Here is a 14,534-nt window from a genome sequence, read left to right on the forward strand (position 1 = left end):
TTCACTCAGACAAGGTATAAAATACACATAGACAAAGAATATAGTTCATTGAATGTAATACTCACAATGTGGTATTCATATATGGCTGGCACAACACATGAACTAATGAAACGAGGATTTGTGACCTTTTAGATTACTGGTGTTGCATTGAACGGCATAAACCAACAGCTAAACGACATACATTCATGGCTACGGTGATGAGCCAAGCAAAATTTAACAAAAAACTAAAATTTAACAAAAAATGAAAAAAGAACAGTTTGCCATTTCAAATTCCTGATCTGGAATTTGAAACAACAAAGGTAACATAGTCCTTCTGACCGTGTGGTGTGTCCAAGTCATGCACAGCAGAGACCAACAAATTCTCCTCACATCGTTCAGAATGTTGTCAAAACCAACATGTTTCTGTAGCTTCAATTAGTTCCATGGCCAAACCCATTTCACACCGAACATGGACTAAACCCAGACAAAGGAACAACCCAAAGATCTGCAACACATGCAGTAAGGAAGGGCATGGGTCAGACAAATGCTGGTAGAGGCAGACCACCTCCTCCTTTCCTCAGGATTAGGCAGACATCTGTACCGGACCCTTTTGGTTTGCCACAGTCAGGAAGTCATGCTATAAAAGGCAGATGGCTTAAATACATTTGTGTTTTCAGGAGAAAACAGAACGTAATATAAGGAAAAAAATAATTGTTGTTCTCCCTTCTCCTCTAACCTAGTACAAAAATTTGAACTTTCACATTTTGGAAAATGGAACAATGTTTTTGATTCATGTGTATCAATATTAGTGTTCAGAAGGATCTACATGTTTGTTATCACAGATATAAATATAATGCCTGTCCTCTACAAAATAATCCAAATCTTACAGTTTATATTGTCTGAAACACCTAGGCTGTATCGGTTGTTTGTGAGAAAAACTCCATAGACTTACAGGTTTCCATAATCATAACTGTGTAAGTGTACATTTTACATTTAAGTGAAACTGTTTTCTCTATGAACACCTCAACAGTACTGTAACAGTGGAATAACATGTTTTAAATAATAGGCGTAAATGGAATGTCTGTTATCCTCTACAGAAGGTCCAAAACTTGCAGGTTATTGTGTCTGAAGCACCTAGGCTCTGAGGGAACTCCACAGGCTTAAAGGCTGTTTATGTTTCCATACATTTAACTGTGTGAGTATTTGTGACATAATCTAACCCTAACAGCAGGGGTAGATTATGTCAACATTGTTGTCATTTGTTTTTCTGATTTGGTTTTAATGTACAATGGACACTGTTTTTCTACATGTACAATCTGTCTGCAAATGTACAATCCCCTGACTTCATCAGACTCCAGACAATGAGCCCCATCAATGTTTAAAGCCTTTGATCAAGTTCAGTATTATCTGTATGCTGTTGTGTTTGATCTCTGTCAGGAAGACCGGTTCCCTGCAAGTGTGATTTTAGACGCCTGAAGATTGTAAAGGACACAGAAGCACCACTATCAGCTCCATTCCAATTCCCAACTGGACCCTGATTCATGGCTTTTCTCTCTCTTTTTTCGGTTCTTTTCGCTTTACATACAATACTTACATGTAATTGCAATAGTAATTTACTGGTGTTAATACATTGAAAACTGTTCATTCTTGTAACCTCTATTGTGCCATGCCTCTTTCATGCCAGGTAACATCAGACCAGTGTGTTTAATTAACAGTGCTTGCATCTATTTCTTTACCATATCAATAGTGTTTTATGCAACATTAAAGGCTTCTTTAAGTAAGCAAGCAATTTTCTTTTATTCCTCACTTATTCAAACTCAAGACTTTCATTTGATCAAATCTTAACTATGGGAACTAATCCCATTTAATCAACCATTTTATGAAACATTTATGAAGTACATGAAAAAACTCTGAAATACAACTGCACCTATTTACCTATTTGTCCTTAGTTTAATTTTCATAAAAAAGAGAAAATGGTGTACCCCAAATATGGGTGGTAGTGGCCTAGTGGGTTAGACACTCACCTATGAACCAGAAGACCCAGGTTCAAATCCCACTGACTACCATTGTGTCCCTGAGCAAGACACTTAACCCCGAGTTGCTCCAGGGGGACAGACCCTGTAACTACTGATTCTAAGTCGCTCTGGATAAGGGCGTCTGATAAATGCTGTAAATGTACAAATGTACAAAATAAAATAAACAGTTGAAGTAGTACAAATAATCTCATTTAAATAGTTCAACTTTATATTTTGAAATTTAAATAAAAAAAATCTATGTTTCTGAATATTTTTCCTGTACAATTTAGCTGTAAATAATTTCAGTGTATATTTTCCAAACCCAATAAGCAACAACATTTCTGCCATTTTATCAATCATGAAAAATGCCCATGGCTGATTGCTTAAGCGGATACAGTATGTCTCAATGGGCCTTGACAGGCCCTACAGTTGACAACCCCCACACTTGACCCTTCTGCACACAAGGAAAAACTCCACACAAAAAAAACTCTAGGAGAGAGAAAAAAAGTAAGGAAGAAACCTTGGGAAGGAGTGATACAGAGAGGGACCCCCTTCCAGGGTAGAGTGAGCCTGCAAATGGTGTCATGGTCTAGATTACGTGTCCATAATGATGTTACTGGTCCATTTGAAGATCCCTGAAGCTGTAGTTGTAATGGTGGTGGTGGCTGTGGTGACCCTCTGGTTTGTTTCATGGTATATCCTCGTTTAGCAGATGCCAGAAACCAGGATTTATTTGCTGGTCTCTTCACTGGGGTCTGCCAGTAGTCTGGGGGCTTAATTCCGTGTTGCACTGTACGACCGATACTGAAATATGTGGTTATAGTGGTATATTGGTGCTACAGTGGCCCGGTACCATAACTAGGACAGCCTTACTAGGGTGAATTTAACTTTGTCTGTGTCTAACAGGGGGACTCTGTGATAAACTGGACTTTATAATTGACACTGTGTTAAAGTGAAGTGAAATGATTATCTAGGACTTTAACAAAAAGCCATAGAAAACAGATGAGACACACTGAGACTGTGTGAGTCCCGGACACTAACAGGCAAGCCATTCCACAGCTGCGGAGCTCTATAGGAGAAGGATCTGCTCCCAGCTGTGACCTTCTGTACTGTACCATTGATCACAGGGGGCGTGGCGGGTCGTAAATAACTAAAAGTTCACTCAGGTACTGCGGGGCGAGACCATTTAGAGCTTTATAGGTCAAAAGTAGGACAAAAAAAGTGTCACAAAACAGTCCATGAAGGGGGGGGGTTTGGGTCCATAAGGATGAGTGGCGGTTGTCCTGCACGGGCAGCGTCAGGCCCGGGCCAAAGCACGGCTTGTCCATGGGGGACCGGCATCGCTCCGCTGGAAAGTTCGCCGTCCTTGAACTGCGCGACCGGTCTCCTTGACCCAACGGTAGCTTTCGTAGGCCGCCGAGAGTCTGTCACGCTTGGGGAACCAATAAAAACAGGACGTGGATCACGCCGGGGAACTGGCGATTAACGGAGGTGTGTCGCTGGAATCCAGACGAGACGGCGGCGTCGGGGGACGTCCGTACATGGAACCTTGAACATGGATCTGTGGGCCAGACGTCCTCCCGACCAACCACAGCTCCCTGGATCTCAGCGGGGCGTCAATCGGCTGCGTCCACATGGTCGGGTCATTCTGTCACGTGTGGGATGGATGCCTGTTGGCCATGACAGAGCCCCCCCTCCTAGGCCCGGCCCAGGACTGGTCCACAGGCCCGTAGCCCTCCCAGTCCACCAAGTATTCCAGGCCGCGGCCCTAGGATGTCACGGACCATGTAGGCGAGCGATCCGTCAATGCGCCGCGGAGATGGTGGGTAGGCCTCTGGTGGAGATCCAGACTCTGTCCCCGGGGTGGTAGAGTAAGGCCGGTCGGCGGCGTCGGTCAGCCTGTCGTTTCATCCAATCAGCTGTGTGGTTGAGGGCTCGGTGGACTTGGGACCAGACCCTGTGAAGTAGGTGGATTCGGGCGTTGACCGTTGGTACTGGTCCATCCGTCGCGGGCGCGGGGAACCAGGTTGGCCGGAGGCCGGTGACCACCTCAAAGGGGGAGCATTCCGTGGCTGAGGATCAGTGCTGGTTCCGCGCCACTTTGGCCGGGAGGAGATGTTGAGGCCAAGAGGTGGGTCGGGTCATTCTGTCACGGTTGGGCTGGACATGGCGATGAAAGGGTTTAATACAAACTACACGAGTCTGTCACGTCCATGCGGGCATGACGCGGCGGGTGAACGGAGAGGAGGACGAAGAGTGACGAGGAGACGAGGAATGAAGGACGCTTTCACCTGACATCACGAAACCGGGGTTTAATTGGTGAATCACAGGACAGGGGAGACATCCGAGACACAGACACTGGTGAACATAGAACATAACTTCAAAGACCTGACGGCGAACAGAAACGAACAGGGCAGCTTTATACAATTATATAAATATACACCAGGTGAACACGGTCAGGGAACATTACACGAGACGAACATGAAACTCTGGTCCAAACTCCGGATCCGGAGTCAACCCCTGCCGGTCCGAACTCATGACACAATCCTAAATTTGATGGGTAACCAGTGCAGTGATTGTAAGACTGGGGTGATGTGGTCAAATTTCCTGGTTCTAGTTAGAACTCTGGCTGCAGCATTCTGTACTAGCTGGAGTTTACTCATGCACCTACTAGAGCATCCAGACAATAATGTATTGCAGTAATCTAACCTTGATGTAATAAATGCATGGACCAACTTTTCTGTATCATGCATTGAAATGATATTTCTTATTTCTGCTATAACAAAACATAATGTTTCCACCTACTGTATAGATTGATTGCTTCTATGGACAGGTGTCTTATACACCTTGTAATGTCAGCTCCTCCTTACCCCTATAAAATACAACTGGGAGACAGAAATATTGCTGGTTCATAGTTAATTAATTCATGAAAATGCAATTTTGTTATTGTTCTGTCCTACTATTGTTGTGAGGCAGGACGGGAACAGGACACAAATGCTCACAGACAAAATGCCCGGAGTTGTCTGTTGTTGTCTCATGCTCCCTGGGGGCCCGGTGGTAGCACGGCAGCCATGACAGTGACAAATGATGGAACAAGGACAGGATACAGCAGGGATACATTTATACTAATAATCATAGATGAACACAATCAGGTAATTATCCACAGCGACTTACAATCAGTAGTGACAGGGACAGTCCCCCTGGAGACACTCAGGGTTAAGTGTCTTGCTCATGGACACAATGGTAGTAAGTAAAAACTTACAAACATGTACACTCAAAACACAGGTAAAAAGACGAATGACAGAAAGAGGAGGATGAGACACATTTATTACACATTATTTACACAAATAATCACAAATGATCAAGACTCAAAACTCCATTTGGGAAAAGAGGGAACTAGAGTACAAAGAAATGTCAGTATTGTGACAGTGTGTCACTGAGCATTTAAGTAGCTGGAAATTCTGCTGTAGCAGAGTATGCAAATGACCTCTTTAAATGTCAGGAGGTAATGGTTCCATGCTGGAATCATGCTGCTGATCTGTGGGGTGGCTCAGACTGTAAACATGATTATAATTACAGAGGCGACAAAGACTTACACTTATCTGGGACTCAGGCATTAATGCTCACTTGCACTCAGCCGTGTTTATTAAATCTCTCTGATTAAGTAGGCTTTTACTGACACTCATAGGCGCCGTGACCGCAGTCCCTCAGGGTGAAGTGTCAAGCTCAGGGACTCAATGATAGTAAGAGGAATTGAACCACCCAGTATGTGCAAAAACGGGACTTGTCATTTGGGGAGATGCCTTAAAATGATATAAAAATAAATTCAAAGCTGTATCACAAAGGCGTCAGCCAAGTCCAGATTAATTTATTCATGAAATGCAGCACATTTCTGCCTTTCATGAATAAGGATCACTGTTTGTTTTATAAAACAGGTTTGATAAACCTTAAATTCATCTTTGTAGCAGTTTAATACAGAATCATAATTTGACAGTTTGATTGCAATTTCTTAGTGTACTGTGTTTACTGTGTGGCTGGTCCGCCATTCTGCTCACAGACATTTAACCTCTGTGAATTCTATTTCTGTTCTCAGATTTTGTACGTGTCCTATTTTGGCTTTTGTCTTGCATGATTTCATTTCATTTAAAGAACTGAAACCTTCATGGTGAAGGTTGATGGTGATGAAGATGCCTGACGTGGATCTGGGCGTGTTTTGTTCAGCTTGAGGGGTTGAGTTTCAGTAGCGTTCTGCTGACACAGACTGCGAACAGCAGAGAAGTCATTAAGGCACTCTGATGGACTGATGGAGGCATGATAGAGGAGAGGGAAGCGTGATCTCGCCTCTCATGTCAGTGTAACCTGAGAAAGATGAGCTTTTTGTGTAGGAGTGCTTCTTGTTTTTCTTTTGCCAGAGGAAATTTTATGGCTCGATGTGGCATGTGGCAAGGAGCAGGGGGATGGTGGTGATGGGGCTTATCTGTCAGAAGATATTAGCCTGCATAGCATGGTAGGGATTGGGGTTGTCATGGTGTCGCGGTTTAAATCATCTTTAAAACAGAAAAGAAAGGAAGAACTGGATTGATGACCTCAGGAAGGCTGTGTGTCTCCGCTTGTCTGTTTCTAGCTTGAATTTTTCATAATGATGTATATTGAAGATGCACAGAAATGAACATGGCCCATCGTTCGCAAACCAGAAATGTCGGTGCCACAAAAATGGGATAAGAGGCTTTTTTGACTAGCACACGAGAGCCATTACTGAAATTGGTTTAGCTTCTGAGATCTCAACCCAAACCAAACTTCAGGCTACTTACATCTGGCTTCAAAATGAAAGCTAAGCCTAGATAGACTGAGCGTGCTGTTAGATATTAATCAGAATGATTACATCTGAAATGTCAGAATGAAATGAAAATGACCAGGACGTAATAGTATTGCTATGTTGAAACTATTGCTCTAGGATAAAAAAAAACAGCAGTAGGTGACCTGGTCACCGCTGGACAGAGCCCTGCACTGATGGCACAGGCAGTGATCTATTCACCCATAAGATGTAAAATTATTTGTTGTGTTCTAATGAACATTTTTTTTATACAAATATATATTTTTCAATAAATACCTATGAATGTCAATGTCTATCAATATCACTGCTTGCACCATGTATACAATTAAAAAATTAAGTAACATGATTCCAATCATTGGTTAGCTCCTATGGCTCTGAGCGGGGCTCAGGATGTTGGGGTGTGGGGATTTCCTGCATCAGTCTTAGCTGCATTAGTGAGTGCACAGCAGTCCAATAGCTCATATTTCACAGAAGGGGAGCGAAGCACAGAGATTTGCTAAGTATACAGTGAAAGCGGGGCTGACGCTGTTGATAATCTCACACACACACACACACCCAGGCAGGCATGGGCCCTATTGCTGTCTGTAGCTGCTTCCCTAAATTCCTCCAGCACAGACCATCTATACTGGCAGGGTTGCTCCTGCTCTTCTCCTTCCATACTGGGCTCACCAGAGCTCTGACTCTGCTCCTCATGGTTCCTTTTCTTCATGAACCCACTTCACCCCTCGTAACACATCATCCCCACCCGCACAATATCTGAATATCTGACGTGTGTGTGACACGTCTATCCCTCAGCCTCCCCTCCAGTGTCTGCCTGGATTTAGTACAGTCTTCCCATCCTGAGCCTGCTAAGGCAGCGATAGAGGGAAAGTGAGAGAGGGGGAGGGATAGCGAGGGATGTGGTCTGAGTTAGAGTTGCATGCACTGGAGGGCCATCTGGGTTAGCTGCTTCCTGCTAACGGTGACTGCATTAAGGTAAGAACACCGCATTTCAGCTGTCATCTCCTCTCCTGTCCTATCGAGTTCATCTTTCCCTCTCTCCCTGTGCCTCCCGCTCAGGACCAGGCCGCGTATGGTTGGTAGATAAGCAGAGACAGCCATTTCTACAATACATGCTCATGCACCCATACACTCGAGCAATCTGTGTTTGTAATGATAGCATCATGGTATAAGTCATATGTATGTTGGTGTGTGTGCAGGCTGAGATGCTGCTACTGTCATCACAATTGTTTGCTTTGGAAGGGATGGAATTGCATGTAGTGGACTCATCAGAATCTGAGAGCATCTCTCTCCATTTCTTCTGTTTATTTTATGAAACGTTATCTGCCTAAATGCTTGCTTTTGTTACGCTATTTTGCATCTGCCTCCTCTCTCTTTTTTTGTCATGTTCTCATTCATCTTGACTTTGCGTATGCTCAGTTTCCTGCCCTGGAGGGAGTGGCAAGGCAGATCGTTTTTTTTTTGTGTGTGTGTGTGTGTGTGTGTGTGTATATGTGTGTGCTAACGCTTCGCCAATCTCTATTGGGTCACTGAGCCACTGTGGAACCAGACACCAGTGTGCCACACTGCCTGGGGAAAGCTGCCTTGGGGACAGATGACAGAAGAAGCAGCAGGCAGCTCGACTTCTGAGGCATAACTGGAATTTTGAGATCTGGACCCTGTCAGAGGATGCATATAGATTTATGGACCCGTTTTTTGTGATTTTACAGATTATATTTATTTATGTAGACTGTTCATAAATATGATATCTTGGATTAGAGTTTTGATAAATGATAGTGAAGTGCCTCACCAATTGTGATAGAAAAATACTGCTAATTAAGGCCCAAATGTTTTATACTGAGCTTGAGTACAGCCAAAATATGACTTTTGGATTATATTTTTGTTTGACGGCTTCCCTTCAATTTTCCTTAACTATGAAATTTGATTTCAAGCTTCAAATACATTAAGGCATTACTACCCAGAGGTCTAGAAAATACATTAATTTACATTACATTTAAGGCATTTATTAGACGCCCTTATTTAGAGCGCCTTACAATCAGTAGTTACAGGGACAGTCCCCCAGGGTTAAGTGTCTTGCGCAGGGACACAATGGTAGTAAGTGGGATTTGAACCTGGGTCTTCTGGTTAATGAAAGTGAAAGTGAAGTGATTGTCTTTGTGATACACAGCAAGCACATAACACGCTGATACAACGAAATGTGTCTGCCTTTAACCCCTCACCCATGATGAGCAGTGGACAGACATGACAGGTGCCCGGGGAGCAGTGTGTGGATGGTGCTTTGCTCAGTGGCACTTCAGCATCACCCTTGGCGGGTCAGGACTCAAACCAGCAACCTTCTGATTACAGGGCCACTTCCTTAACTGCAAGGCCAATCCACAGCAACCCTGTAATTAATCTGATAAAAAAATCGTTTGACAGCAATAGTGAATATATTTCAAGTTAAAATGCCTTCATATATGCTGTGTGTACAAAGACTCTTGGTTAGACTCGACTTGTACCTCTAGGCCCATGTTTCACAAACCTGACTGTAGGTCATCTGTGAATCTACTAGGCATGATGCTTACCATCCTTGAGTACACTTAGACATACTGTTTGGTGATCACAAACGTGATGGAAATAATGGTGTTGAAATAAGAAAAAGTGGAACGTCAACGGATTCCTGAATAAATGACTGTTTTCAAGGTTTCAACACCATTACTGGTTCCACCATTCCATCTGACCAGGCTCACAGCAACATGGAGCGGCAAAGAGGCAGTCACAGAAGTGATGATGATTGTCTAAGGTTGAGTTATACTTCATGGTAAGCCAACCAGAGGCAGAGGTGGGCGGGTTTTTCACACACGTGTAAGAGAGACACAACCATTGCAAGTTCAAAAATAGCATTTTTACAGTGGAAATACAGACATGGCTTTCCCTTTTTGGAATTAAAGGTATGAATGTACAATGTCAGGATCGGGTCCGGAAAGGGCTACTCCAGATCCGGATTCGTGTACGAGTGTATAAAGCTGCCCTGTTCTCCGTTGGGTTGTTTTTGTTCTGTGATGTTTCTCTTTCTCTTGAACCAAATGACAAGATGACGCAAAGTGGTGGGTGAGTCTCCACCGTTTACTCTGCGAGCATGTTCAGTGTAAACTGCAACCCCCAAAGAGGTTGACGCTCACATAGCAAACAGCACAAACAGGGAAAGCAGGAGAAAGGATCGTGCTGACTGGAGATGTAGAGAGCTGAGGTGGGCCGAGTCATTGCCATGTTGACGAACGTGGATAGGGTGACGAAACTGGCGCCAATCTGATTGGGTTTCAACATGCTATGTGACACCTGTGACAGGTCCTAGTCTAAAGACTTCTATCTTCTGCCAGAACACAAAGTCTGTGTTCAGGGTGTGAGGGATATGTGATGATCTTCCCTGCTCTTTTCCTGGTTCTTGAGAAGAACAGGTCCTAGATGGAGTCCAGGGCTACTCCATACAGCTGTCTGTACAGTCTGTTACAGTCCCTTCCTGTCCTGTTTAGTAGCTACTCCATATCAGACTCTTATGGGGTGGTAGTAGCCTAGTGGGTAACACACTCGCCTATGAACCAGAAGACCCAGGTTCAAATCCCGCTTACTACCATTGTGTCCCTGAGCAAGACACTTAACCCTAAATTGCTCCAGGGGGACTGTCCCTGTAACTGCTGATTGTAAGTCACTCTGGATAAGGGCGTCTGATAAATGCCATAAATGTAAATGTTATGGAGGAGCATAGGACAGACTCAATGACTGCAGTGTAGAACTAGTTCAGCAGCCCCTGTGGAAGACTGGACTTCAGTTGTCTTAGGATGTACATCCTCTACTGGGTCTTTTTATGAATGGAGGTGAGGTTGGTCTCCCACTTCAGATCCTGGAGATAGTGGTACCCATGAACTTGAAGGTCTGTCTGATATTGTGATGGTTAGCAGTGTTGAGGGACGTCTGCTAAAGTCCATCTCTACGGTCTTAAGCTTGTTCAGCTCCAGGTTGAGCCTCTCAACTTCCTGTCAGTTTACAGAGTCATCACCATCTTAAATGAGCTCAATGATGATGGTGTTGTCAGCTGAGCTACTGGAGGTGCAATCATTGGTTGAAAGGGAGGAGAGCAGTGGGGACAGGACACATCTGTGAGGGGCACCAGTACTGTTTCAGAATTGATCTCCCTTAACCTCACTTGCTGTCTGGAAGCTGGTGATCCACTGACAGGTTGCAGTTACATGTTTAGCTGGGAGAGTTTGGTGGAGAGGAGATTTGGGAAATTGGTGTTGGTGTTGTAGCCCCAAATTCACTGTATCATCCACTGAAATGTTTGCCCTGTAGGCAAACTTCAGGGGCTCCAGCTGTAACGCCCATGTAATACAATTAAACATTTCCTTATAAATTGGGATAAAAATCATTAGAATATAGTGGATGTTATTACAGCATTATGAAGTGAGATAAAACATGTAACTGATCATCGATAAAGCAAGTTTGATGATCCACATTAGATCAACATTACAATAAAAGAGAGCAAAGTAATGGTGGTTAGAACATAAAAATATATAAAAATGTTTATGTGCAAATCAAAATTAAAAGACCTTCACGGAACACAACAACGCAAAAGTAAGTGGAGAAATGATCAACAAATCATTGATATGAGAGAGGGATCTGACCAATCGAGAACTAGAGGGCGGGGCTGGCCATGGGTGGGGTCTGATGTTTTGCAACCTGCAATGAGGCATAGTTGAAACTAGTGGGCAAGAACATGAAAACTGATAGCAGCAACAAACCCAGGTGTGGCAAACGTGAGCTCCGCTAATGAAGACGGAGACAGGGCCACTTCATACACATTTTTTTAAAATATTTGAACATTCTAAGCTACTTTGCCTAAAAATGTGTTACTTTTTAATGCTAGAACTCACTGCCAGATTTTTATACAAATATATATTTTTGTACTTGTCGGGTCGGACTTGCGTCAGGTCAGATTTGGTTGAAACCCACTTTTAGTAAGTTTTAACAGCCTTGGATTGGGCTTTTGAATGCTTACCTCACCATTCTTTTACCTTTTAGAAAATAAAGGTTTATTGGCCAGTTGACATTGAAGCCTCTAACCACTTTTTATATGAAGCATAATGGAGAGAAGTTGTGCTGTTGTGCATTTTTGAAAATATTCAAGATGAAAATGGTCCTTTTGCATATCAATTTACAATTTTAAGAAACCATATCCAAAACACTTCTCTTCTTCTGAAGTTGAGGGTGAGCTGATAATACAGTAAGTATACATCACATTGTTGATATAATGTTGATAGAGTTCATTCCATCCATGTTTTACAGGCAACATTTACCCATGAACTTTCCAAAGCATTCCATGAATATAACAACTCGGAAGGTATGCTGTTGTATCTGCATATACAGTTTTCAAGCACATCCCATGGATACTTGATTGTATTGATATCTGGTTATTTCCCTGCCATCAGGGAATACCATTTCCTTGAAATTGCATTATTGCTGCAATTCAATACTATAGCACACTTCAACCAACGATACAATAGTGTTGGAAAATGTCTATAATAAGAAAAATGCACTTATATTAACAACTTCATAATATTAAGTAATGTAATCATTTAACAGACACAGCAGGATGTAATAGTGGGTTAAATCTACAGCTGTTGTTCTCAAACCTTTCTCTGTTTGGTGAGATTTGGATGTCATCATGTCGAAGAAACTGCTTTGGTATTGAAACAAATTTATTTGGCAGCCATTTCATATATGTTTTGTTTTGAAAATGCAAGCCAATAAAAAGGAAAGACTGAATTATGCTCATCTCAAAGAATTTTCATTAAAACTTTGCATTTGATTCATCCTTGACTAAAGGCGGAGGAGCCAGCAGATTTTTCCTCTAATATCATTGGATGTTGTGTGGTACCTCTTTGCTTTTCAGACCTAAACCATAGACTGGTTACGTAGAGAGGGAGCCGTCTGTTAAATAGGATGGACTTGATTTTCAGATACCGGATTTTGAACTTCAATGTAAAACCTGCTTATAGTTCAGAAGAAATTACAGTTAGTTCACCTCTTTTCTGTTGCTCTCACACACAAAATAGAGGCAGCAAAATAATTGGCCCATTGAAGATGGGCGGAAATAAGAGGCTGTCACAGGAAAACAGCAGAGCAAGTAAAATGGTAAGATACAGAGAGGGACCCCCTTTCAGGGTAGAGTGGGCCTGCAATTGGTGTCAGTGTAGGGCTTGTGATGATTTTTAAAGAAGTACTACAGTCGTAGAGGTGGAAAAGTCCAAAGTGTAGTGTAGAGCATCTGTCCATGTTTGGAGGTACTGGACAGTGCAGAGTAGGTTTTAGTCGTGTCATGGTGTACATTGCATGTCTTATAATGCTACTGGTCCATTCAAAGCTTTATCTGTTACGATGGTGATGGCTGTGGTGACCCTCTGGTACGTTTCATGCTAAGTCGTCTCGTTAGCAATTCATTTCTAGGGACTAGGACTCATCTGGAGGTTTCTTCATTGGACTCTGCCTTGGAGAGAACAAAGAAATGCAGCGACAGACGGGGGCATTCTACAACTGGGACAGAAATATGTGGCTATAGTGGTATATTTGTGCAACAGTGGCCTGGTTCCGTAACTAGGACAGCCTAACTAAGATGAATTTAGCACTGTCTTTGCTTGACTAGGTGATTGTAAAATTAAGTTAGTAATTGACACTTTGGGATTTTAACAGAAGGCTTAAGTCAACAGATGTGTTTTCAGTTTAGATTTAAACATTGAGACTGTGTCTGAGGCCTGAAGACTGACCGGCAAGCTTTTCCACATCTGCAGAGTTCCAGCTATGACTTTCTGTACTTTGGGTACCAGTAGTGACCCTATACCCTTCAAATGCTTGGGACGTGGTGGGTTGTAAATAACTAAGAATCCACTCAGGTACTTTGAAGTGAGACATTTAGAGCTTTATAGGTCAAAAGTAGGATTTTGTAGCCAATCCTATACATGATGCATAGCCAGTGCAGTGTCAAATTTTAGTTTACCTACACCTAGACAGTAGTGCATTGCAGTAATCTAACCTTGTGATAAAGGTACGGACCAACATTTCTCCACCGTGCATTGAGATCATATTTCTTCTTTTTGCAATATTTCTAAGATGAAAGAATGCTATCCTAGTGATATTATCTATGTGCAAATCAAATGAGAGACCTGCATCAATGATGACACCTAAATTATTTACATTTAAGGCATTTGGCAGACGCCCTTATCCAGAGCGACTTACAACATGCTTCCATGTTACAATTAATGAAGTGATCGATTCTGGTTCACTAGGACCCCCAACTATGAATACAATCTTTTTATTCACTCTGTTCTAGTTTCTATACAGAAGTCAGACAAGAAGAAGGTTACAAGTTCATCTAAATATTCTCTAAAGAGGAAGGAGTTCATAAAGAGTGACTGAGTTCATTCCACCACCAAGGGGCCAAGACGGAGAAGGGTCTAAATGAGCGTCTTCCTTTTACCATCAGAGATGGAGGGACCAGTCGAGCAGTACTGGAGGATCGGAGAATATGAGGTGCAGTGCGAGGTGTAATAAGGGATGTTAGGTAGGATGGTGCTACTCCATGTTTGGCTTTGTAGGCCAGCATCAGTATTTAGAACCTGATGCGTGCAGCTACTGGGAGCCAGTGGAGGGAACGTAGCAGAGGGGTGGAGTGG

At 42.8% G+C, this 14,534-nt stretch overlaps 1 protein-coding gene across 2 annotated transcripts in view; it reads left to right on the top strand.

Moving 5' to 3' along the window:
• Positions 1-7,666: 7,666 nt before the first annotated feature.
• cdk14 (cyclin dependent kinase 14) overlaps positions 7,667-14,534 on the top strand; it is a 65,664-nt gene continuing 58,796 nt past the window's right edge. For both annotated transcript variants that reach the window (XM_028976627.1, XM_028976628.1), the window contains exon 1: positions 7,667-7,803. The gene's annotated coding sequence lies outside the window, so the exon portion shown is untranslated. The remainder of the gene's footprint in view (positions 7,804-14,534) is intronic.

Source organism: Denticeps clupeoides, chromosome 4, assembly GCF_900700375.1.
Source record: "Denticeps clupeoides chromosome 4, fDenClu1.1, whole genome shotgun sequence".
In the NCBI taxonomy this organism is placed as follows: domain Eukaryota; kingdom Metazoa; phylum Chordata; class Actinopteri; order Clupeiformes; family Denticipitidae; genus Denticeps; species Denticeps clupeoides.